This window comes from Falco cherrug, chromosome 7 (assembly GCF_023634085.1).
Source record: "Falco cherrug isolate bFalChe1 chromosome 7, bFalChe1.pri, whole genome shotgun sequence".
In the NCBI taxonomy this organism is placed as follows: Eukaryota; Metazoa; Chordata; class Aves; order Falconiformes; family Falconidae; genus Falco; species Falco cherrug.
This window is the reverse complement of record NC_073703.1, coordinates 58,116,841-58,143,476: the sequence shown is the minus strand read 5'-3', so window position 1 is coordinate 58,143,476 and position 26,636 is coordinate 58,116,841. Positions and strand designations below refer to the sequence as shown.

Here is a 26,636-nt window from a genome sequence, read left to right as displayed (position 1 = left end):
TTTAGTAAAAAAAAAAAATATCTAGCTTTAAGGAACCAACTTGACAGCTGGCGTAAAAATAATTGTTCGTTTGAAGTTTCCAGACATTGTAATGACAATTAAGCTAGAATGAGTAAAAATGAGAGGCCCTCTTAAAGAATGGGCCATTTACTTTAAATCCATTATGTACCTTCTTTCTGCTTCACTGCTTTGTTCACTGGCTCTGGAGTGAAGTAAAGAGGACAAGTGCTGCTCTTTAGATATTCTTTACATTATGTTTACCATGGTGGCAGGAGAATGTTATAGAAGTGAAATAATTCAGATGAATAAAGAATTGAGTATTTTGTATCAACTGTATTAATGCACAAGAATGAAGTTTTTTATGTTTGCGTATAACAATAATAAATACCTGATCTACCATTTCTCCTTTATAAGATTTCTGGAGAGGGAGTCTTACATAATAATATACAAGATTGTAGCTTCTGCAATTGAATAAACATTTTTTTTTTTTTCTCTAAAGATGAACAAATTAGCATTCTGTAATTGAACTTTGTTCTGGAGGACTTTTTAAAAACTGATGTAGAATAATAGCATACCTAACACTTTTTTTGGTGTTCTGGTTTTGTAATTTTGAAGAATAACTGGTGTTTAAAATTGATTTGACTAGCTGCTACCAGCTTTTTTTGTTGGAAAAAGAAGAGATACTTTGCATTTGATCTAGTTTACCAAGATGACAGAGTTCTACAAAATAGTGAAGTCAGTTGTTATGGATGTAAACAGAACACTACCACTGGAGCATCTGGCTTTCCCATCCTCTAACTTCAGTGTCGGGCAGGAGTGGATAATTTTTTATTAATGGACGGATTGTGGTGTATTTACAATGATGATTGCTGATGTGGAAATTTTAAAGCACCTGTTATACATCTCTTTAATGAATGTAGTTTATAATACTTAAATGTCAGAGGGTAAAGTGATGCATGTAGATTTTTCCTGTTGAAAGATACAAGTTATGAACTGATGGTTGTTGTCTTTGAGGGTTTTTTTTTTCTTTGTTTGTTTTTCTTTTTACTTTAGAGGTTAGAAAAAAAATAATCCTTTGTTTTGAAAGGTATGTTAGGGTGGAAAAAAATCAAAGTAGAACTGTCAAAACCCTTGGAAGAAATAAAAGCATTCAAAGGAGCCTGATTGCAGAATTAATAACATAATCGGAGTAAAGAGCCACAATAGTAAATTAAATTCACTGTCAATAGATGAAAATGAAATAGATTTTCTGCATTATACATGAGGTGGTATCAGATATGCAAGGATTTTACAGAAAATTGGTGTTTATGAAGAATATTCCAAATACCAAATTACATGCCTTTTCATTTTACTACAGTTTATTTACACTCACTTGGAAAGGACGCTCCAAAGATTATGTCTTTTGTTCAGTGCTCTAAGCATAATTCTTCTGTTTTCTGATTACATCAGAATTACATATTTTTTTGTGTAGCAAATTGTAAAGATACAGCAGTAGTAGGAGAAGAACCTTTGAAAAATAAAAATCAGCAAGCTAGAATGATGGGAGTAAAAATGTTTGTGACAGAAACACATTCTCTCTTAAAATCAGTAGTAGTAATATAAATAACTAGGGCAGGGAGGCTCAAGCAGTTTCAGTGTAACAGGTGCAGATGAAGTTTGAGTTTGACTTCATACAGTCTGCTTTGAATTTGCAGCCACGTTGTGTCATATAGGAAATGAGTGTTTTAAGGAAGTTGGTGACTGATTCCTGCTAAAATATGGAACAGGGATGAGAAATGGATTCCAGCATGGCTAGCTCTCGTTAGTCTTTCTGTTTGCGTTTGACCACCAGCCCATGGAATTTTCGGAGGTCCTGGCATTCCCTGAGCTGATGGCTTTTGGGTTTCTTCCAGACTGTTGTGCTCATATAACATTAGGGAATACAAACCTTGTGAAATAGCTAATATAAATACATGGTTTATTTTTTTTTTTTAAGTTTCTTAAACAATTATTCTGTTTTCCTAATAGAAGTTACGTAGTCTGTACTTCTGATGCTTGTGACGATAACTGTGTTTAATGTACGTTTCGCTATGGAATGTTCTCTTGCTGAAGCTTCTGTGAAACTTTTCTGTATTTCTGAAAAGTTTTAGCACAGTCTGAGTAAGTTGCTGTTTGGAAAGGAGGAAGTTGGTTGTAATACAGAAGTCATGAGTAGTTCCTATGATCTAATAGTGTTTTTTTTTTTTTTTCCTCTGTGATATAGGACTTCAGTATGCAGACTGATTTCTGTTGGAATTATTTTTGTGCATCAAAAGGTGACATAATTACTGAAGAATTATATGGCAGCTCTAATTACGAGAAATTGAAGGAAAAAACAGCTTTGCACTGAACATTTTAGTTTACAAAGTAGGAAGCAGTGTATGAATACATGACCGTCCACTACAGTCTTATTTTTTGAGTACACAATTCATTGTTCTCTTTTCAGGTTACCAGCTGACTTTTTCTAATTGTCTGGATTTCTGCGATTTAACTTTGGTTATTGTGCTTAGATTATTCCTGGTTCTTTTCTGTTCAGGCTTGTCCCCCTAGAATAGTGGAAATGAAATTAAAATGGCAAAATATGCCCTACTTTTAAACTAAATGGTGCTGATCCTTTCTGCAGAGAAGTACAGTGTGTATTGACTAGTGGGTTCTGGTCCAAAATTTAAATAAAGATGTAGCCATGGTACTTTAATATTAATTAATTGAACTTCATAAAGAAAGTGGCTATTCTGCGAAGCTGTTTTAATGTATGATTTTATTTGAATAATATAAAAAAGAGTATTTCTGTTATATTAAGCTCTCATTGTATTTGTTTCTTCATTCTGAATTATAGTGGGCGCTGGACTGAACACTGCTCTGGACATATGTATTTTTTTCCATTGCAAATGCTGGCGTGCACTCTTGCTTGCTTGCTTTCTCTCTCATGCAGTCTTGCTTGCTCTTTCTCTGCACTCCAGCCCTGATCTCTCACATACACACACAAACACACACACACACACACAATTATGTTACATCGCATCATGTTGTTTATCTTGCAACAGGATCTTGCCTGGTCTGAACTTGGTGCTTGAGTGAATTTGAGCTCGGTCAGTGTTTTTCAATTTATTGGAATATGAAGTCATATGTGTACTGAAATTAGATCATATTAAGAGCAGAGATTAATAAAAACATAATTAAATGGGGACAAGTTTTTACCGCTTTTAACAATAGATTAGCTGTGTTGTTTTTATAGCAGATTTCTAATCAGTAGTGATGTAAATGTTTGGAGAATGCAAAAGGTGGGAGTTTCCTCCTCTGCCTTGTATAGAGAGTGTATGAAGTGCTGGGTGGCTATGTTACATTTTTACCAAGTGACTTTTATTTGAGATGTTTTGTGTTTGAATATCAGAGTTTTTTGAAACATGCATATATTATGGGAGGTAGTCTAGCTAATCTTTGTGCAGGTGCCCTTTTAAAGAGTCTCTTACCCTTAAAAACCTTTCAGACATGTTGAATGCGCAAGTAACAATTTATAATTAATAAGTTCGCTTTCTAGCTTCATTACTCCTATTAAACTGTTAGGAAGGGGGAAGATATAATATATCAAGCTTGGTTCACCATTATTATTTCCTTTATATAATAAAGGAATTGCCATGTTAATTTATAACTCTTAAAAAGTAACCTAAAGTGTAGCAGGGAAAAGAATATCTTTTACAAATCAGCACTTGAAATAACGTTGAAGTGAAATACCATTTTTTCATCTCTGGAAGAGAAAAAGAGTAATGGAGTTAGAAGCGAGAATGGTGTTAGTTACTAGCTGTCTGTTGTCATGGTTCTTTGAAGGTAGTTTTTCATACATTAGGAAATGCATCTCACTTATTCTTGATGCTTCTAATTTTTTCTGTAGTGTTAACATTAGCTAATTAGAGATTTCATAAATATATAGCTAAGATTTTCAGATTCTGCTGTAAACATTTACTTATATGGGTAACTGGGGATAATGGGACTGAGGAAATAAATAAATAGTGAGTAGAGATTTCAGAGGTGGAAGAGAGCTGTGTAGGTTTGTAAACTAATCACTGGAATCACCTATCTTTCTTCTAGTTTAAAAAAAAAAAAAAAAAGACCAACTACCAAAACCTCCAAGTGTTGATTGCCAGCTGTTCAGAGAGATAATTCTCAGTTGGACAGTTGTCTGTTGCCTAGTTACTGGAACAGAATAAAAAAAAAAGTTAGCTTGCTAGCCAGCAGATCATTAGTATTTTACATTTAAAAGGAAGCTGAAACTGAGTATGTAACTGGGTATGATCTTGAGATTGTTACACATCTAACTCACCCAGTGTACAATCACTTAGCAGCTTCTCATTTGGGAGGCTTAGAGAAATTTTGAGTAGAAGTAGAAAATTTGCACTGATTTCTTCTACATGGAGGGACTTACTCATGTAAATGAGAATAAACTTTGACATAGTAGATGGCTTTAGTTTGCAAGAAAGAGCTTTGTCTTGTATAAGAATGGTTTAGAACAACTTGTGATAGATTTGGAAGGGTTAGTCTAACTTTCATAAATGATACAGATCGTATGTGCACTTGGTTGGCAAAATAACAAAGTGAGGATGGCTGTTGCCACAGGGAAATGCCATGTTTAGTAATTTTCAAGTTCTTTCTTGTGATTGATTTGTGTAGATGAAGGTGCTTCTAGTAACAGTATTTTTATTTTTATCAACTTGAGATTTCTGTAAAGCAATTATTCACTAAGAATATCTCTTTTCCATACTCTTACATTCTGGAAAAAAACCACCAACCCAACCCAAAACTTAAGAAAAATAGCTGGGGTTGATATGCACTGAAAATTTTAAATTTTCCTCTTTCACAAAGTCTAAATTTTCCATACAATGTTTTAATGGTATTTTGCAGAAAGATCAGAGTTTTAATGGATGTTTGTCAGAACATAGGTCTTGGAGCTAATCTTCAAAAAATAGAAACAGGAAATGTCTGAATCTCTTAATTGTTTTCATCTTCTCCCTCATGCAGTAAAATAAACTATTCTTGCTTTTCTTAATGGGTGCAACCTGTAACAAGCAATACTTTTTTCAAATATTCTTTGATCTTTGTGATTAATTAATTGCATTAACTTAGATATTGCCCTCAGTAGTTGACCACGGAATTTATTTTATCAGTGATCAGTAGCTTTTTGTCTAGGGGAGAAAACCTTGGATTTAGTGAATTTATCAGACTGGCTTTTAGAAATAGAGCATAGAGGGATTTGGAGGAGGGCTTATACCTGACCGCTGTCTCATTTCTGTCTTGGGACACAGCCCTAGCATAAAGTGACGTCTGTAATGATCTGACTGGCAAACATCGCTCTGGGACTCGTCCTCGTGTCCTGCAGCAGGCACAGTCAGCTTTGCAGTCCATCTTAAAAAGAGTTTGTTTTGAAAAATTGATCAGTAGGACAGTGGGAGTTAATGACTTGGTGAGGAGTATGATAGTTGTCAGTTGCCCAGTGCTGGAATGCTGCAGGTAATTGGGCTGGACTAGTGAGAACTGTGGCAGTGTGCTTCTCACGTTGCACTGCAGCTGCTGTTGATCTTAATTAATCTGACCCTTAGAGGCTGCAGTGTCATGGTATAAAACGCAATATATTACAAAGGAAAAGGCTGCTTTTTCGACTCTTATTGATGGTCATGTTTCGAGGTAGGCCTTTGGTTTTTCAATTAGATTTGTTTGACACTAGCATAAAATTCTTAATGTACTTTCAGTCTAAAACTAATACGTTTTTCCTGCTTATCAAATCTGTGGAGTAATGAAGCTGACATAACGGTGACATTTCAAAAACATGTTTAATAGATATAACAAAAATATTTGTGTTTATTCTGACAATAGATACAGTTGTCTGTAAATAGAGTTACATTGTGTCTGGTATGAATTTCTGGTGTACTGCAGTGTGCTCTGTAGTGGGGTATGCTTGGTGCTTGTGCTGTCTAGCTCAGGCTTGTGATTCTTTTAAGGCTTTCTGGCAACATGGAAACTTGGTATTTGACAGTTGGAATAAATGAGTGTGCTGTGCATGTGCGAGACTATTAATTTACTGTGGATGTACTCCTACCTTCTTCCTGACTGCATGACATGGCTTTAGGAAACTACCAGGTTCCTTACATTCACTCTGGTATTCAGGGCCATTCTGTCTTTCCGCCCCCCAAAGGGAACACCAAACCAGAGTTTAGCCTACAGAGTTTCTAAATGTTACGTTACAGACTGTTCCATCTTTTTTTTTGTTTTGATTTCAGGGGTGTCTGTATCCCAGTTTGTGATTATTCATAGCATTATAAGGCTTAACTACATTGCTTGTATTTCACTTTACAAACAGAGACAGGATTGTCAGGATACTCTGCTTTAAATTTCCCCCATATTTGGTAGACATACTAAGTATTCTAATGCGTAATAAATTTATGATTATCTAAATTCCCATCCCCCATATTAACTTGTTTTCACTTTAATGTATTTGATAGTTAATTATGGTTGAATCTGACTGGAGTTCACTTAATATTAAATGTGCTGTTCTTGATTATAGCTAGGCATTAAAATTCATTTGCAAGTTCTTAACTGGTCTGATTGAAATGTTAGTTTAAGACAGTGTTTGGAAACACGTCTGTGGAAGTCAGCTCCCAACTGTACAATGCTAACATGCTTTTGTAACTTTTGAATATGAATTTATCACTCTCTGCCTGAGCTAGTTATGAGCAATACTATTATGCATTGCTCTTCTTGACTTCTGAATTGCAATAAATTTTGTGTAAGGTTTAAGTGTTCTGCATAATTGATGGACAAAATTAAGTCTCCTTCATAAAAGGCCAGAGAACATAGGTTGACGTAAGAAATAGCTGATGTAAATAACTGGCTGTGTGACCAGAAACCACTTGAGAGAATAGTGTATCAGGGACCAGGTTTAAAGTTATACATTGGTGATATGAATGATCAGGGGTCAGATCCCTTGTAAGTGAGGAAGAGATGTTCTTGTCAACTTACTTATGTGAAAGTGATTATGTAACATTAGCATTTGTTGGATATGAAGAAGCATGATTCTCAGACAAAATTTCGTATTTGCCTGGTCTTGTAGGTTTTGATTGTGGAAAGACTAAACATCTGTTTTTCATCATTGATCTCTCACTGCATCCTGCAGGGCCTGTCATCTCAGCATTGACAGGATCAGATGAAAAATACAATCGATGTGTTGACATTTTTTTGAGAATCACTCAGGTAAGATTACTTGTTATACAGAACTACAGTGAAATTCATGGCTGCTGCTAATGTTTCACCAGTTGGAGCCTTTGCATTCTCAATCATTAATTAAATTAGATACTGAGGTTCTCTGCATGTTCCCTTGTTTCTATTTTAAAAGCACTTTTTGTGCCTTGCTCTGTGCCATTTAACTCTCTTGTAATTTCCCACATAAAGAGCTTCACACATTTGTACTATTTTCCCCCACTTCATAGAGTGGCACCTGTTTGCTTGAATCAAGAACCATAGTGCACACGTCCAAAGCTCTTGGAAGATTTGTATGTACATGTATTTATTTTATTTTCAAGTAGTGACTTTAGTTCTTTTTAGACTCTTCATTGGCAATATGGGGAAGAAAATTCTCTGTAGAGAACCAGATAATCAGAGGCAGCAGCAATTTACCGTCTTCCTAGTGTGTTCTAAATTCTGATTTTCAAACTGCACATGAAAAATTACCTATTTAACTGAATATACAACTGTGGAGTCTTTCTTTTGATAACATAAAGTATTGACTATATTTATACTTCATTTGTATGATGTCATCCACTGGAAAATTAGGAAACATGTTAGGCACATGTCCATTCAGTTGGCTTTGTTGAGCATCCAGTGTGCTTATGGAATTAAGACTGTATCAGAGTGCATTCCCAAAGAGTTGGGGAGTGAGATATCATGGCTGTGAGGGAAGGGGGAGGAAAGACCGTTTGGGCCATATGCCGAGTTGGCTCATGATCTAGCTGAGGTTTACATTTTGTCCCCATCTGTAACCTGGTGTTTGGAAAAGCCAGTGTAGGTAAGTTAGTATGTAGTAGTAGCAGCACAGCAGCAGCAATTCAGGTGCTGCAGCGGATACTGTTTTGCCAGCAGTATTGAACTTGAGTTATAGAATATTTATGTTTTATTGTAATCTGGCAGCCTGCCAACAGTTTTTCTGAGGAACACCAAAAAAGAAAAAAAAAGGAAATAGGTGGTTTTTTAGCAGTTTATTGACCTGGATTTGAAGAAAACTTCTGTGGAACAAGAGAGGCTCTTCTGGCATTCTGTCTGTGCTGATTTTCAAAGGTCGCAATGAAATGCTGCTACTGGATGCCTTAAAGCTTTATAAAAATGATCTGTTGCAATGAGAAGTGTTAGACATAGAACATGTATGGAGGTTTTTTTCTGTCTTGCATGTGTGTGCACACTTCATTCTTTGTATGTCTCCTACTTACTGTATTAGATGAACACTTGGTGACTCTGTCAATCTAAAGTAAAAATTGGATTCCCCAGGAACTCCTTGTAATTATATCACTTCCTAACTTCTGAGTATTTTACTGTGCAGTGCAGCACACCTAGGCCAGGTTTTGTTGAGATAACTCTTCCTCAAGCAGAGTATGATTTCCTGCATAGTGAAATGCTAAAAAAAAAAAAAAGTGCTAACTTTACGAAGTGGTTTTTTTTTTTTTTTTTAAGGGATATAAGCTTTTGTATTTTTGTTTAGGTTGGTAATGCCAAGTGCTCATCTAGTATTTGCACTGCTTTTAACAATAATAAAATATGTACTTAATAATTTTATAAGCTGTCTAGTTCTGTATGGATCTACATTTATGAGTAGCTGTTCTACATGTGCCAACATGACACGTTAAATGAATAACAATTTTTGATTAATTGATCCCAAATAACCAGAAAGAAGATGGGACAGTTTTGTGTGGTAAGCGGGTAGTCTTAGAATTGGACAGGAAGGAACCTCTATAAAAAGGAATTTTCCTTATGTAGCCAATAGCTCTTCATTTTACTTGAGTTCATCATGATTTGTTTCCCTGAATAACTAGAATTTAGAAGAAGGAAACAAATTGTTCCTCAGAAAGCCAGATTTTATATCAGTTGTTAAACCCAGTATTTTTAAGTGTATGTAGAAATCCACAGGTAATTTTTAGCCTCAGAGCTTTACTGTTACACGTTCTTGATGAGAAAAATGGATCAAATGGGCAGTTACATTTATCCTCCTTTAGGATTCCTGTACCTTTTAGAAACAAACACTCCTCACTTTAAGCCAAGTTTTATAACCTTCTAGTTTTAAAGACAAAGAACGGATAGTAGTAGCAAGGTCAGTATTTGAGAGTTAACGTATTTATACCTAGTTAATTTTAATTTTTGTTTCAGTTTTTAAATGGTACTTTGTTGAATAGTAGCTAATAATCTCTTGTTTCTGTATTATCTTTTCCAATGGCTGTTGTTTTTGATAGTACTTATTATTTGAAAGAGTGTGGCTTTTGACATCCAGAAGTAGTTCCAGTTCTGTCCTTCACACTTCATTAGCCTTAGCACTTCCTGATTTGGAGGGTGTAGACATGAGAAGGGCACAGAATTTAGTCATCCATAATTGTAAAAGTATCCCCTTGATTTTCCCCTTCAACACACACACATATACTCAGAATGAGGAAAAATAAACTCCTTGTTCATCTACTTTCTGTCCGTTTTTTTTCGATGTAATAACTTACATGGTGCCTAAATGGCGACTTGTTAAGTTTCATCTTGTAAAATTCTTTTTGTGCATTTTCTTTTTTAAAGAATTTTGTACAATTGTAAAATTTTAAAATTTTGTAAATTTTGGCAGCTTTGTATTGGATGTCTGAAGACCATTGATTTTTTTCATTATTTATTTTTCTTTAAGTATTTGTCTTTTCAGTAGAATAGCCAGCTCTGATTTGGTGCCTTGTTTCTCCCAATACAAACTTCCAGAAATTATGACAATTTACTTAAGTGTTGGGGTATTTCAACTGTAATTAAAACTTAATAACCTTTTTTTTTTAATAGGTGTATAGTCAAATGGACTTCTAAGATAATGCAGGGATTTTTTTTTTTTTTTCTGTAAAGTGTTATTGCATAGGAGACCAGAATAGGTGATTGTAATGCTCTCAGTAGTTTTAAGCATGAAGATGTCTTAATGTGGATGGGTTTTCCCCACCAAAGATTCTATGAAGGCAAAACTAAGAAGCATGCAGGGCTTTTGGTGTAAATTACTATATACATTAATAGCACTGTTTTTGTGTGATGAAGTTTTTGTATTGTAAAGTATGCTTACTTTGGTGGTGCAGATAAGCTGATGATGGCTATCTGATATTCAAGTCAAGTGTACTTAAAAGTGTTTCAGGAGTAATGTAAATGTCATATTTGTAGTATGGTCTACTTCAATAGGTCTGGAAAGAGGTGTAATGTTGCAATGCAAAATTAGAGGAGAAAGTGCTACTAATAGTTATCTACTGAATGCTAATGCAGATTATTGGCAAACAAAGGGAGAATGATGGTATGTGTTGCTTGAAGTGATCCCAGTATAAAGAAACAGATGCGGAACTGTAGTGCACATTCAGATCCATAGATACTCTGTAATCCTTGTAGGTAAGTTTCTATGTAGAGGGAAAGACCAAGATACCTTAGGGCATTTGAGTAGACTTTATCTCTCTATATTGAATCATTTTTAAAGTTTTACTCTGCTTTAAGCAGGTTCTGTTGTGTTAATCCCTTTAGAGTGCAACAGTTTTCACATAGCATTTAAGTGCTGTGTTCTAAGGGTATTATCACTTCCCCAATTTTTCTCCCTTGCTCAAAAGCAAAATATGGTTTTCATACTGTATTTCTGTACAGATGTTTTTACTAGCATCATCCTCTTCAAGGTGTGGAATGTTCCCTATGTTTGCCCCCTTCCATGGGGCAAATTGAGGAATGTTGCTGGACAGGTCATCTTACAAATGCTGAAGATGGTTAGAAAGAGATATTTAATCCAAGAAACGCTATGTGTATGCTGATTATTTAGGAAAAGGCCAGTGATTTCAATTTTTAATCTTCCATTTATTTTTTAGAGCTTCCAAGTTTTCCCTCTACAAACCTTTACATTCTGTATCTCAGAGTAGTAGTTCAGCATATTATAAGCACTGGAAAATTTGTAGTTTATTTCATAAGCAGTTTAACATGCATCTTCTTTTTTGCTTCCACTTTTATACTTGAAGTTCACAATGGAAATTCTGGCAGTAAATTATAACCATCACTCTGTCTGAATTCAGATTGTGTGGTAGGTAAAACTTACCATTTTTAAATAGGGTGAAGATTTTTTTGAGTAATCAAAACCTGACAAATTGTTTTCTATTCGATTTGCTCGAGATCAAATATTCCACTGAAGCTGAGCATTTCTTGAAGCTGTCCGAGCCCTTTATGTATGCGGGTTAGTACAGTTAGTTAGTTCTTCCATCTTGCTGCTGCTGATGTTGTTACTTTCAGCAAAAAGGGATACATGTTATTTTTCTTGCCCCTTAAGCATAAGGGCTGAAAATGAGAATTTCTTTCCTATTTGCTACTGCCTCCCAAGAAACTGAGTGGAGATACTCCTACAAAGGCAGCAAAATTACCAGCAGTTTCTATATACAAACATTAGACTCGGGTAAGTGCTGAATTTACACAGGGTAGAATATGTATCCAGCCTATGCAGTCCCATATTAGTGTGTTTTCACATAGGGATAGATGAATAGTAGTGTATAATAAAAAAAATAACTAAAAATCTGTATATGTTTCCAATTTAGGTCTTTTGTTAAAAGACTTCTTTCTAAGGGTTTTCCTTGTTCTAGCAAAGGAATGTGTTTTTTACTGGTGCTCTTTTATGGCAGTTAACGTTTATTGCTGTTTTTACCTTTGAGGAGGGATGTTTCTCACAGTTTTCTAGCTTTGCAAACAATTGTAACTGAACCTTTGTCAGCTGAATAGAGCTGTTCGAGTCTGTATTTGGAGATGTCTGCCTTCTATATTCAGTTTTAATACAGTCAAGTAAATGATGAATACAGGAATCTTATTTGATCTTATCTGATTTGATATCTTATTTGAGGATCATGTATGATGCCTTTTCAGTTCTAAACAATGTTTGTAAAAAATAGGTATATAATACAGATTATCAATATGAATTTGCCAAATATACATTTTCTCCCCTTTTGGGGTAAGAGTTTTATAGCCAGTTCTTTTAGTTCATGGTCTCTTTGCAAGAAAAATTACATTGTTTTAAAAGTTCCTTTCAATTTTTAATGCAGAAATGCAACCCTTTACTAATGCCAAAAACAGGACAAATGATAAAACCAGTGTATATAATCAATGATGTTTTGTAATTGCCTCATTCTTTGGCTTTGCTTAAGAACAGGGTTGGATTTCCTGATATTAGAAGAATGATTCTGCATCTTTATGTATGAACTGGCTTTTTAATATAGTTGTACATCTGTTCAGTAATTCTGTGTAGGAAAATACTGGGTTTATGTTAATGTATGTCAGTCTTGGTAAAAGGTCCATTTTGAAAGAGAAGCATTAGCTCTAATCCAGATTCAGTTACAAATCCTCTTGAAACTAAACATTTTCTAGAATCTGTTTCCATTTGCAAATAATTACTCATTACAAGCATTATTTTTTTCTTTTGTTCCAACATATTTATTTTAGTTTAGTTTTGAAAGGTAGAAATAAAAATTTGTGAAGTTATATGGGCCTAACGATTATCAAAAAATATCTAAACATTTAGTGGGAAGAATTCTGTAATTGAAATTCTGCTCTGAAATATTAAAAGGCCCAGATAAACTTCCTAAAAATAAATTCTAAAAAAATACTGGCATTTTGACATAAAATAGTAGTCATGAAGTCATTGCCCTATTTTTGTTTATTATTACATAAAATGTTTTGACTCATCTTTTAGAAGGGTTTTTTGGACTTTGTATCAGGGAGGAGACTGATGAAGTATGTATGGAAGAAATCAACTATACACACCATTCTGCTTTTCAGTAATGAAAAAAGTTGGAATACGTTGGGTTTTCCTATCTTCTGGATAGTCCAGTTGGTTACACAACTCTATTCTTTTAAAAATATTGCCCTGATTTGTTTATTGAAAATGAAAATCTAAAATAATGGTTTCATTTAGTGTTCAAGTTCTAATGACTTTAAAATTATTTCAGCAAAAAAAAATGAAATGCTATTTTTGCATGTGTTTAATTTGAGCTTAATAGAAACCATCTTTAAGGGTAATAGCAGATTCAAGGACATGATGCTTATTTAAAAACAAACAGGAAAATAAAACAGGGAGGCACTTAAACTTTTGAATGCTTGTATTTGTAATGTAATCTGTTTTTTTAGAATTATACAGTATATTCAAGTATATTGATATTGTCTGCTTTCTGTTGAAATAATTTGTCAAAAATACTGCCTACAATTTGCAAGAACTTTGAGGGAGAGAGTGGAAAATGCATTTAGTGACTAAGTGGTGTGTCTTTACCTTTATTTTGTGTTCCTGAACGAGAGGCAAAAGTATTTGGAATGACGGCTACATAGTTATATAGCTACTAAGGTGTTAATTGTTTCCATGAGCTTTTTTTTTTTTATTAATAAAAATACATGGTCTTTTTTTTTAGTTGAAAAAGGAGATATTAAGATCATATAATGCATCATGGTAATTGTGTGAGCTTTTTGCTTATTTACACAAAGAAACATAAAAAAAATAAAATCCCTCTGAACAGCTGAACTGACACTAAGCACCAGCTGGAGAATCTGAAATCAAATATTGTAGGGCATGATTTGTATTGAACTGCAATTAGAATATATGATTCTGCAATAGCAATTGTTCTGTGTGAGGTCAAATTGCATATGAAGAAGGAACACAAGTGAGGTCTGTCTTCACTGCAACTGATGTCTGCACACGTGCTATTTCACAGTATTTTTTAATCGCATGCAAAACTGGAAGAATGACTAACTTGATTGTTTTATTTGTCCATTGTCAATTAAGGCTTAGTATGTCAGTAGGTGAATTAAAGACTTAAAAGGAAAAATAAAAATAAAAAATGCTATCTTTGAGAAACTTATTCCTAGTTTTAAAATTAATTTTGACCCTTAACATTTGACCGATAAGAAAGCTAAAAGCATTACTAAAACACTCAACATACTTGTTCTAATGTTTTTGGTTGGGTTTTTTTTTGACATGTAGTGCACCGCATGTTAAAAATACGGTATTGACCTACTGGTAGTATAAAAGATAGAATTTTCTGTTTTCAGATAAACCAGTGCATTTTGACACATTGTTTAAAAACTAGAACAGCTCTGCTTATGAAAACACAAACTGTGATAATTAGATTGATAAGCCATATGTGGTAGTTTAAGCTGGCATATATCTCAAATGGCATGTTTAATGTACTGTATTAGTGGAATTAGTAATTTTACAGCTGAAAGCTGTTAATTCTTTTTTACTGATTCCCTCTCATGAAGCTGTAGGTAATGATGGCAGACCTTTTTCTTTGCAAAGCCCTGCTTCTGATAACTTAAAACGTAGTTATAAACTGCTGTATTTTTAGTGGAATCTTTGACTAGTGTGTTGCCTATAATTTTTTAAGTTTTTCTAACTATATAAGAATTCTAAGACTTTTAAAAATAGTGATACAGTTAGTATTGAAATTGAGGGATAGTCAGAATGTTTGCTGTAATAAAATGTCTATGAGAAAAGAAGAAAAGTCTGTTTTTTACATATAGCTTGTCTTTCTTGGTGCACAAGTTCCCTCACTTTTTAAGTTAAGGCAAAAAAAAATAAATGTCAACTACCTAAGCAGCTGAGAATTGTTAATCATGGTTAAAACCCTCACACCTGGCATTTCCACACTGTGTAGCTATGTAGAAATCACTGGTCACACATGACAAGTGTCAAGGGAGGAAAGTTAACACTTCTGAATCCAGCTGGGTGTGTCTGGGATGGAGTTAATTTTTTTTTTTTCACAGCAACTAGTATGGTGCTAGGTTTTAGATTTGTGACCAAAAAAAGTGTTGACGATACACTCATGTTTTAATTGTTGCTGAACAGTGTTTGCACAGCTGGGAAGGCCGCCTGGTTTTCTGACTGCCCACCCTGGCAGAGGGAGTACATTGGGTGTGCCCAAGAAGTTGAGAGGGGACACCACCAGGCAGATGACCTGCACTGTCTAAAGCTATTCTGTGCCATACAATGTTGTCCTAGTAAGTGGAGGGGAAGCGGGTTTTAGGTAGTGTTTTGGTCAGGCAATAGTTGGGCAAGCCATCTACCCATTGGAGGTGGTGAGAGATTACCTTTGCATAACGTTGGGGTTTTTTTTCTTCTTCCTCTTTTCCTTTACTTATTAAACTGTGTTTTATCTTATCCATGATTTTTCTTGGTTTTGCTTGTCCTATTTTCTCCCCCCATCCTGCTAGGGGGAGAGGAGGGTAGCAGATGAGGAGGTTTGTGGGTTTAGCTGTGTTAGCCAGGGTGAGCCCACCACAGAGATTATTAACCTTATTGTGTTGTCTAAACATTTTTCCTTACTAAAAATGTAGCGTGTGTGTGTAATAAATAAATAAATCACTCAGTTTGGTCTTGGTATACTGGCAGACACTACTAAGAGTTACTAAAATAAATTGAATTTACAGCTTTTGATGCTGCTTAGGTCCTCATCCATGTTCCCTTACACAGGTCATTCTTGGGGTGCTTCTAGGTTGAGTGTTCAAAAGGAGCATAGTATAGAAGGCAGCTGAGAGGTCTTTCAGGAAGCTAATTCAAGTGAATTAGTTAGAAAGTAGGTGTGGAAAGGATCTTGTGGATTAGGGAATCCAGTTCTCTGCTATCCTTTCAGACAAACCCATAAAATCTCATAATCATAGCCCTTTTAAGGCCCTTGACCTGCCCCAAAATTGAGGTGATGCTGCCAGTTCCAACCTCTTCCACAAAAGAAATGCATCTAGAGGAGTGTTCCAGAGACCTTTACTCACTGAAGAGATGTCCTAAACGAAATAGGATGAGGATGAGAAAGGAATATGTGCCCTATGAGCGTGGTGCCTATTTGTATGAGACCATTTAAACAAGCTGGTGGGAAGTTAAGATTTTTATAGTAAAGCAAAGGGGCCGTTTGTTTTTCCTTCATAAGATAAATGTAATTTAGTTAATGAAAAGAACTATCCTTTTTTGACAGAACTATTAATGGGACATCATACTCATACAATCATACTCTTGGATCCTTAAGTCCAATTCCATCTTACTGCAGGTAGCTATAATTCAAAACTATAGTCTATGGAAATGCTTTTTAAGACAAATAGGAACTTCTGAGATTGTATGATTTCATTAGCACTGGAATTTGCTGCTTACTCAGTAGCCTATATTCCTGAAAGTGTGCATGATTTCTTTCACAAAAAAAAAAAAATAGCATTAAGCTAACTTTTTAGCTTAATAAAAAAAGGTTTTTAGATAAAAAAAACTTTTTTATCAAGTTCTGATTTAAGAGTCAAGTGACTCCAAGCATGGTGTCACATGAATATCTGATCAGATTCATAAATTGATGTGTGAGTTGAAAATGAGTTTGGTTGGTAATGAAAACTGTGTTGGAATTAAACATGGCATTCTAGACAGATCACTATTACCTTTAAACCAACCATACTTTCTGCTTATTTGCATAAGATTTTGATTATATTTGTCATTCATGTTCTCTGTACTTGTCAGTTAGGAACCACTTCTGTGGTTTTTTTTAATGTAATAAAATGTTGCATGTGAAAAATACAACCAATTGCCTCTGCTCTCCCCAAGCCTAAACTGAAGATTGAAATTTCAGAGTCAAGTATCTGAAAGCCTTCAGATTTTTAATTTCCTGTTGTTAATTGCATCTCTGTTGTACAGGGAAAGGCTGTGGAAATGGTTATATAATCTTGTAACTAGCTACTAAGACAGCTGTGTGTGAGCAGATCGGTGAGGAGGAGAGGGATGTTTACTAGAGGGATGTTTAAAGAGCCTGCCCTTGTTCAGCTCTTTTACCATCATTGATGGTACCTACTCTGTAACCTTCCAGTGACTGCCCGTATGGTATGTACCACCGCCGCTGCTTTGGCAGCGTGGTTAGCAGGGGTTAGATCTGTTGCAGTGTTTTTGCAAAGGTAGGCAGGAAACCAAAGCAGGGTTTTTTCAACTCTAAAAATTCTGCCCCATTTTGAGAATATTTCTGTGAGAAGAAATCGCTGCTTCTCTAGCTCAGTCTCAGTGAATTTTAAACCTGGCTCTGAGCGTTATCCACAGTAACTTTTATAAAACCAGACAAAATTTTTTTATATTGGGATGGCTGTTACATGTCTGTGCAAATCTATTAGGCCATTTCAAAGATATTTGTGCCCACATATATGGTGCTATGTTAGATACATCTTACCTTTTTGTTCTAGAGTTCTGTTAGGACTTCCTGTCATCTCAGTATCCTTCGCCTTTTCTTCCTTGTTCACAATGGTTATATCTTCAGTGTGGTGTTACCCACTCTGAAATTCAGAATTTGCCCCAGTTAAGGCAAGATGATGATGTTAAGAAAAGGAACAAGAAAATAGAACTGGAAAGAGAAAGCATGTGGACAACGCTCGGCTGTTTGATCTCTAAACTCCTTGGTTAAAGATTTGGGAAAAGTTACCAACTTATAAATTGGAGTCTCAAGAAATTCTGTGTAGCCTCAGGGATTTTTGTGAAAGGAGAAACAGAATATATAGAGATTTTTTTGATGGCTCTGGACCCATGATGAATATTGTTTCATTAAACCTCAAGACTGGGCAAAGTTTTAGTTTTTAGACTGCTTCAGTATGTTAGAAATGATAATTTTTGGTTTTGTTTATTTCAAAGATAGTTTAGGTTTTAAAGTAGCTTTTGGTAACAGTACTTTTTCATAGAGGTCAGTAACTTTTTTTGGTTTTTATAACTTTGATTTTGTTAAGTTTTATGAGTAACTATAGCTCTAGTTTTTTAGCTGTCAAAATTTCTATGTCTAGTTGGATAAAAGAAGCAAAAGTCACATCTAAACAGTTGCTGTCTTGGTAGGAGAGGTGTTTTATACTAAAATTTATAATAAAATGTTTTCAGTTTACATTGCATGGTTGCACTTTATTTCTAACTAACAGGCTGTTAAGTCTAGATACTTCAGTGCAGAACAGAAAGTTTGTCCGTTCTAAGTTCTTACAAATTTCAGTAAGAAGTGGTGCTAAGACCATTTATACAGTTGAAAATATTTTGCAGTTCAGGGTCCCTCAATATGTGCAAAATGAGATGGAATATGTTTTACATTCCTTGCCAACAACCTGATCCTTGCTTATTTCCTGAAGATTATTGTGCCTTGACTTAGTGTGTAGGAACCCTATAGGATTCCCATATTCTATGTCCTGTAGAAATGCAGAAGAAAAATCTGTCCTTTACCCCAAGGAATTTACCTCCCTAGTTATGACTTAGGAGTTGAGAACAGTTTTGGAATTAACTTCTTGTAGGAATGTGATGTGTATGTTTTATATGCATACCAGATATACGTGTTGGTATGATATTGGATGAAAATTTATAAATACGAAATGGAATTGTTACAGGTATATTTTTCTATATTAAAATGTACAGGATTAATTTGATAAATTTTGTGTTATGGACTGAATCAAAAATAGAGGAGTGGCTTTTTCTTTTCTGAAGAACCTACAGCATTAATAAAAAAACCTTATCAGTTTTTAACACTTTATGTTAATTTTTGATTTTTAATCAATAATCAGGAAAAGTAATTATGAAGATAGTGAAGTTGTTTTGTGACTGTCACTTAATCTTGCCTAAATTAAAAGCTTTTTAAGTAAGTGAAGGAGAAGATATTTTAAAACAAGTAGACCTAAAGCTCATAACTAAAAAAAAAATAAATCTATGTGTATCTGTATGGGTAAGGGCTACTTTTTTAGTAACTGAAAGAGGAGGCTTGGTTTTTTTCTTCTTTTTCCTCAAAATCTTACCAAAATAATACTCCACCTTTTTTTTTTTACCCATTCTTATTTCTTTATCATCAACATTTTACTTCTTAGAATAAAGCTGATAGTTAAAGTTGAGAGCTTTACTCCATCAAAAGTGGTGGGCATCTGCTCTATTTTTCTTGCTCGTACTTCTGTGTATATTTGTTCAGTGGGCTGTGAACATTATTTTTTATGCAAGTGCTAAACAGTTGACTTTAAAAAAATAAACTGATCCCCACTTGTGTCCTGAAATGAACTGTGGTACTCTTTGGAGTTGTGATGCTATGTTTCTTATGCCTCCCTCTTGCCACCTCCTTCCTCTCCTCCTAGATTTGAAGGACTTTTCACCTGTCTTTGAGAAAACTAGATGCAATTACAAGTAGAGAATGGTTCTGAATACTAAATTGAAAAGCATTGGTTTCGGAAGTAATTTCTTAAGTGCACATTTAATGTAGTTGGTCATGAAGAACTCTTACTTATGAGCAGGGAGAAGGTTATGCAAATGGAGGAAGAAGCTGCATCATTAGGTCAAGATGTGAAGAACTACAGTTAACTTAGGCTCTGACTATTCAAGTAAGCAAGAAATTACGCATTGCAAAGCTGTTTCCTGGGGGATCTGAAAGGTTATATGAAAAAAACCCCAAACAATTGCAAATGCAGTGGCTTAATTTTATTCCAGAATTATACTTTACTTTTGGTTATTTATTTTAATACTGGCTCAATAAAAGAGGAACAGTGCTATCTTTTTTACTGTGTACATAGGAGAACAGCCATGGAATGTTAAGGTGAAACTGATATATGAAAAAGTATAGCAAATTTGCGTGTTGTGAGTAAAAAAAAAATAACTTTCATGAAAATATCAAAGGAGTTTGTTCCTGGTTAGAAGTGACACTGATAAGATTGTCTATTTATCCTAAGTATTATCTTCATTTTTACATGCTGCTGTGCCAGTACTGTATTTGGTTTATATTATTTTTCTCTGTTACTGGTTTGTGAGCCAGCTTTGAGCTCAGTAGAAGTTACTGTTGTCTTTCATTTTTATGTGGTAGATTTGAAGAGTTACAAATTAAATTTGGCCATCTATTATATTTAGGGGTTTTGCCTGTATTTCAAACATTACTGGTGTAAATTTGATGTGACTAAACCCCAGGGTATGGCTGTAAGGATTTTTGTGTTGCAGTGCAGGAATGTTTATTAGTACCTACTGCTTTCCTAATATTTGTTTAATATCCCATATTTTAGTTTACATAACTTAATGCAAATGTATAGGACTGTAGGACTAAAATAACATAGAAGTTAAAAAAAAAATAAAAAGGACATTTCCTAAAAACTACATGCATTTTGAATAATACTTTGAAATGATTGGGCCTGACCTTTTTCTGCTGTTTGGTATGAGAAGATTACCTAACATTGTTTGCATGTAACTGAGAAGAGCGGATGAACATTCCTGATGACCATTTGTGCAACATTCCTGCTTATGCACATTTTTTCTTTCAAAATTCCGCAATACTTATGACTGATATGTCTGGTAGGTTGTACTGTTCTAACTGAAGCAGCACCAAATCTTTAGGACTATCATGACCTAAATTCAATTTAGAGTTAAAAAAATTGGAATAATATGAACAAAGAGAATATCAGTATGTACAGCTCAATGCAAGATGTATGCATTGTATATGCATGTTATGTTAGCTGTAACATGTTCTTTAAAACAGGATTTCATGTACCTAAGTGAAATCCAGTAAAAAGAAGGCTATGTTTTAGGAAAGTAGAAAGTAGAGAAGGAAGGTCGTGAAACTGGAGAATAATAGTTTTTATCATTATTCTAACTTTGATATTATCTATTGAGGGTATTGTGATCATTATCCTTGATGAAATTAGTGGAAGTAAGTCGAGTGATCTCTCACTTATACATCCCCATAGCTCCTTTCACATATCTACTTTGTGATTTAAAAAAAGAGAGAAAATAATCAGGAAAAATTGCTTGTGTATGTATATATAAATTAGAAAGTATTTTGAGTTATACTGTCTTTGTAAGTCTTGGCAAAGAAGAAAAAGAAGATAGGCTTAAAGCGTGGTTGGAAAGTGAATTTGTCAAAAGTATTATTGCTGAAGATTAATCAAATGTAATGATTAGCTTGAAAACAGGAGCCATGTTAAAACTAGGTAGATGTGGTTCTTAGGTAGCTGTGGAAAGACATAATCAAAATCTTATTTTATGAGACTCAAAGGAATTGCTGAAGTCTTCCCCCATCTTAGCTATTGTGTTGTAAAATGCCAGAGGTATGTTGCATTTCCTTTTTTGTTTGTGTTTTTTGGGTGGGATTTTAGGTAAGTAGGGATGTTGTATTTGAAATTTTTGCAGTTGATCATTTTTTATCACAGATAAAGCATCTGTCATAGGTAAATATATCTGATATATTTTCTGATACATCAAATCTTACAGATTTAAAGCTATTTCTTTTTAAATATTTCTTTTATAAAGTTGTATTTGTTAAATATAAGGCAGAATTCTATATGGCATGTCTAGGCTGCTGTAGAAGTCTGCTTTTTTTTTTTGTTTGGGTTTTTTTTGGGTTTTTTTTTTGTTTGGGTTTTTTTTGGGTTTTTTTTTTGTTTGGGTTTTTTTTGGGTTGTTTTTTTTTTTGGGTTTTTTTTTGTTTTAAGGGGGATGCTGGTTAGTGTTGTTACCTATGAAGGAAATTACTCTAGTACAACAGATTAAAGCCAAAAAACTTCCAAACATTCAGATCTCATAGGCCTAGAAAATCCCAGGCACTGTTAATTTTGTGCTTACAAGATAGATCTGCTGAACAGGCTGTGAAAATCTGTACAAAAATTTAAATGCAATTAAAGAACTAATTAGCAAAATCAAATTCAACTAGATTCCTTGCTGCCAAGATTTCTCACTTAAATTATGTAGAAAAAAAAAAATTAACCCATTGCACGGACGTATTAACAACTGTGTTTGAGCATACTGTAGTGTCTGCAGCCTACGGCTTCTTAATAAAGTTTCATGTTAATGTAGAGTCACCAGAAGTCCATTATTTTTGTTGGTGATTTGAAGACATTCATAAATATGGCTTGGTCAGATAACAAAACTGGAAATATGAGCGGTGTTTTTTCCTGGAAACATAGAATTTACTTGAAGTGTGGGATTAAAAAATACACTTATTTTTTTTTTAATAAGGCAGGAATATAGAACCTGTTCCTCCTTATCAGGTATTTATTGCAACTTCCAGTGAGTTGTTATTGTGTAAAGTGTTTTAATAGGGAATAAATACATTTAGGGCAGTGGGAGGATTTCTTGGCTTCAGAGAGCCTGTCCTCAGGCTTTCCTATTTCCCACCTTTTTCACTTTCTATTTTGTAAAAAAACTTGGATGTGGATGAGAAAGAAACATACTCCAAAAAATTTCTCATTGAGATGATTGTGGATGATCAGGATGGTAGCAGTAGTGTGCAGAGTGTGCCTGCCTTGTGCGATCAACATACTGTTATGTGAACTGCTGAATGCTGGGATGCTACACTAAGGAAAGGTCTTTCTGTAATGATTTTGTTTCTCTTTCCATTTCAGAATAGTGTATTTGATCCAGTATGGTACTGCTTACATTCTTAATTTCAATACAAACATTTCAATCAAGAGCATTGCAAATCAGGAAAAAAAAGTGTCAAGACAGTGAGTGTTCATAAAATCTAATGTTCGTCCAATTATGGCTGAAGATATTTTATATATTCTAATAGAGAGGTTTATTAATGAAATAGAGGATTAATTGTGCAAGTTCATTTCTTCTGTGGATGAAGTAGGGAAAAATAATTATTTGCTTCATACTCATCTTAGTCTTGAATGTATGACAGTTATCAGTGTTTGAAATTAATGTTACTTGGCAGACTGAAAGAGGAGAATGTAATGTTGACTTTTCTTTCAGGCACATGGATGCAGCATCTTTGGGTTTGAATGCTGACCTTGATTAAATGGGAAAGAGGAGAGTACTTGCTGTTACTTTTCTGTTAGCTGTATCCAAAAAGGTTTCAAATCAGCTGACAGAATTGTGCATGTTAGTTGTCTGAAATCTCACAATTCCATAATGTTTTTCTTCCTAGATTTTAGTGCTTTGTGTTTTTTTGTGAGATTCTATGCTCAGTGTGGTGCTGGGTTCAAAAAGCAGATAACTTTGGTGTCTGTAAAGTAGTGAATACCTACTGTACTTCCAACTTTATATCTTTGTAAAGTATCAGACCTGGAATCTTGTTCATTGGCTTCTAGCTCATATTGTGGGCTATGGCTACACAAACATTTAAGATGGAATGAAAAGAAAGTCACCTTGTGATGAGAATGAAAGATGGTACAGTATTTTGATAGGCCAAAGGATGATGTCTGTACGTGTGTGCATATCTAGGTACACATACACATATATGTGTGTGTATATATCCATAATACACATCCTGAAATACATAACAACTTAATGATCATTTTGGCACCAGTGAGATGGTGGTCACTTCTTTGAACACAAATGTATAAATAAAAAACTAAATAAATCCAATACAAATCAGAAGAGCCCTGAATGAGAGAGATGCTTAATATATTTTCTCAATTTCAGGAGCTGGTCCAAAGGAACCCCGGTGAGATTGCATGAAATACATTGTTACACGCGGCCCTTCCCTGCTGATAGTAAAGCATCAAAATGATCTGACTAATAAGTTCTGACTTCTTAAATTTTTGTTCTTGGAACAGAGACAGTAACTTAAAAAAATACTTGTGTTCCAGTATTACTTTTGGTATATAATACAAAATCAAATCTTTGTTCCAAGCAGAAGAACGCTGAAGTAAATGATGCTGTTACTTTTGTTACCACTTCTGTTTTAGGTATTTGTGTCTCAGACTAGATTCAGAAGTTAAGAATAAAAGAAACAAAACTAAGACTGTATAGCGTTAATGAGGATTGTTTTTAATGATGCGTAATCTCAGTAGCTAAAAATGTTAGTTTTTCTTGACCGAATTCTCGTCTGATACTTTATTAATTTTTGGGTTTCAAAGGCTTTTGCTGTAAAATTGAATTTGGAGGTAATAGCCTCTTATTTATTTTGCGTTGTAGAGTTTGTTTCGTAGTAATTGTTATTGCCTTTGTCTTACCTTGTAAGTGTCTTGTGTTTATTTTTGTTGTAACAGTCCAGAGGGGTGAGAATCATGTAGCAAGGGGAAATGACACAGTTGCTATTGTACATATGTCAGAAGTTGACATTTGTATTGTCACTTCTTAACTTTTGGTTTCTGACATGGAGAGGAAGCACCTTTGAAAGTAAAGAAAAAGTGCAGAAAAGCTAATTCACAAATGATTTTTTTTGGTGACTTTAAGTCATTAATGATTTTGCATACTTACTGAATGGATATTTGAGTTAATATCTTGTTTAATTAGCATTGTGCTGGCCTACATTTTATTTAGTCTTAGCTTAAGAAAGTATGCATGGAATAGGATAGTAGTATTGATTGCTTGTTATTTTCTTCTGATTCTCACTCTTACAGTAGGTGTTCATACATACAAATGAATAACCATTTTAGCATCCTTAGGTTGTAAGGTGTACTGTTGTCCCTAGGTTTTTTGGGCGGGAGGAGGAAATGAATGGAGATATATAGCTAATTTTATATAAGCATTGGATCTCTAATTTGAACTCCACAGAATAATTTTTGCCACGATATCTAAATTTTTTTTGTAGTTCCAAATATTGCTTATGGATGGTTACCATTGTGTTTGCTTGACTTGCTGCTTGCCAGTTAAATTGTTCTTGTTTAAAACTGGACGTTTATAAGTAGTGCCTGAAGTGGCCATCTATGAAAAGTTAGGCTTAACTGAATATGTTAGCATTGTATTGGGGTGTTCTCAGGCATTCAGTTTTTCATTAAGTTAGCATTCATTTCTGAATGAGGAAACTCTTCCTTGTGTCCCCTAGCCCACTGAAGTTAGCCGTATTTGCTTACCAGTATTCTTCACTAAGTCACATTATGTCATCTAGTTCTTCCACTTTGAATTTCACTTGTGTGCAACTTGGGTTGTCTCTTGGGTTTTGGTAGCTATCACAACGGCAGGTCACAGTAACCAGGAAAAACAATTGAAAGAAGTTACATCGAACATTTACAAACATGAACTAAGGTACCCAGTCATGTTCCAAAATTGAGAGCGCCTTGGTCAGGATGGCATGTGAGAGGTCTGTGGGGACAGAGAATATTGGCTGCTTTGTGTAAATTTTCCTTTTGTTTCCTGAGCTTGACTAATTTCAGTTTTTCAGAGGATTCTAATCTAACTACACTTGATTTTGGAGGCAGGGGTAGTGGTGGGAGGGCTGGTGAAAAGCAGCTTCTCACACTTGTAAGTATGAGATTTTCTAGAAAAGCATTTAAAAAATATTTAACATGAGGAAACTATCATTTTTTCATAGTTCTATTGGAAGTCACTGATTCACTTGCTGAAACTTGGAAGAAGTAGAAACCGAACTAACTGGAGGCAGAGATCCAAAAATATCATTTGGATAAGCAGTGCTTTGGCAAATTAAAAACTAAGTGAAGACAGAGGCAATATGATTTATAAATAATACTAAGTTGTAGGCAATCTTAATTATAAAGGAAAAACATCATTATTGCTAGTTTTTAGTCAAATGATCAAGTAATTTGTAGAAAACTTGATGATTATGGAATTGGGAGAATAATAGCTTGAGTTTTGTTGCATTTTTTCAGAAACCAAAGAACCCTACTGTTTATAAATTCACTGGCTTTTATTCTGATTCTTCCAGTTAAATTGAAAACAAATTTATGCTTTTCATTCCTTGAAAGCATTTTTTTGTTTGTTTTGTTTTGGTTTGTTTGTTTTTTCTTGTGCAGAAAAGTGCCACACTGAGTTTCTTGCACATTGTTTGTTTTGATGTGATAAAACAAATCTGGCTGATGTGTGAAACAAACTTCTTATACTACGGAGAATATCTTTAATAACAGATGTAAAACGGTTGTGGTAGTTGTGGCTTCCTGAGATTACAGGGATATAGACTTGTTTGTGTGCATTTGGTTTTCTTTTAAAATTTAAATGTACCACTAACTATAATGTACGGTTTCCTAGGGAAATTACATTTAATATGTGGCTTAAAATGTGTCTTCTGTAAATACTTGTGGTTTTAAGTTATCTCTATTTTTGGTTAACTGGGTATGTTCATTTATTCAATAGCAGACTTTTGGAACCACAAAAATGAAAAGCTTTTAGCTTTGGGTTTCTTGATTTATTTTATTTTATTTTACACCCCCACCCCTGATTTCTATAATGCAGGTATTGTTTTACTATGCCCTTAAAATAGAAGGGGGTCTTTTGAGCAGCATGCTTTATCAGGTGTTTAAATGTGGTTATTTGAAAAAAAAAATTGAACTTCAGTAATATAAAGCCTAATTTTTTAAGTAATGCTTTTTAGCTGTTTAACAGCGGTTTTTGGTTTGGTTTTTTTTTTTTTTTACTTGAAACCTCACCAATCTTTTCTTGTATTTTTTGATCCATTGCCATAAGTCATACTGCAAGTTACAAGGTAATAATGTTAAGGAAGGTAGCTCAGGGAATGCCTTATTTCCAC

General features: G+C 34.3%; 1 protein-coding gene across 3 annotated transcripts in view; it reads left to right on the top strand.

The window, feature by feature from the left end:
• Nucleotides 1–26,636, top strand: part of NOVA1 (NOVA alternative splicing regulator 1) — a 155,556-nt gene that overhangs the window by 3,234 nt on the left and 125,686 nt on the right. Inside the window, exon 2 of one of the 3 annotated variants that reach the window (XM_055716233.1) lies at nucleotides 7,181–7,257. The exons of the other annotated variants lie outside the window; for them this stretch is intronic. The gene's annotated coding sequence lies outside the window, so the exon portion shown is untranslated. The remainder of the gene's footprint in view (nucleotides 1–7,180; nucleotides 7,258–26,636) is intronic. 3 annotated transcript variants of the gene reach the window in all.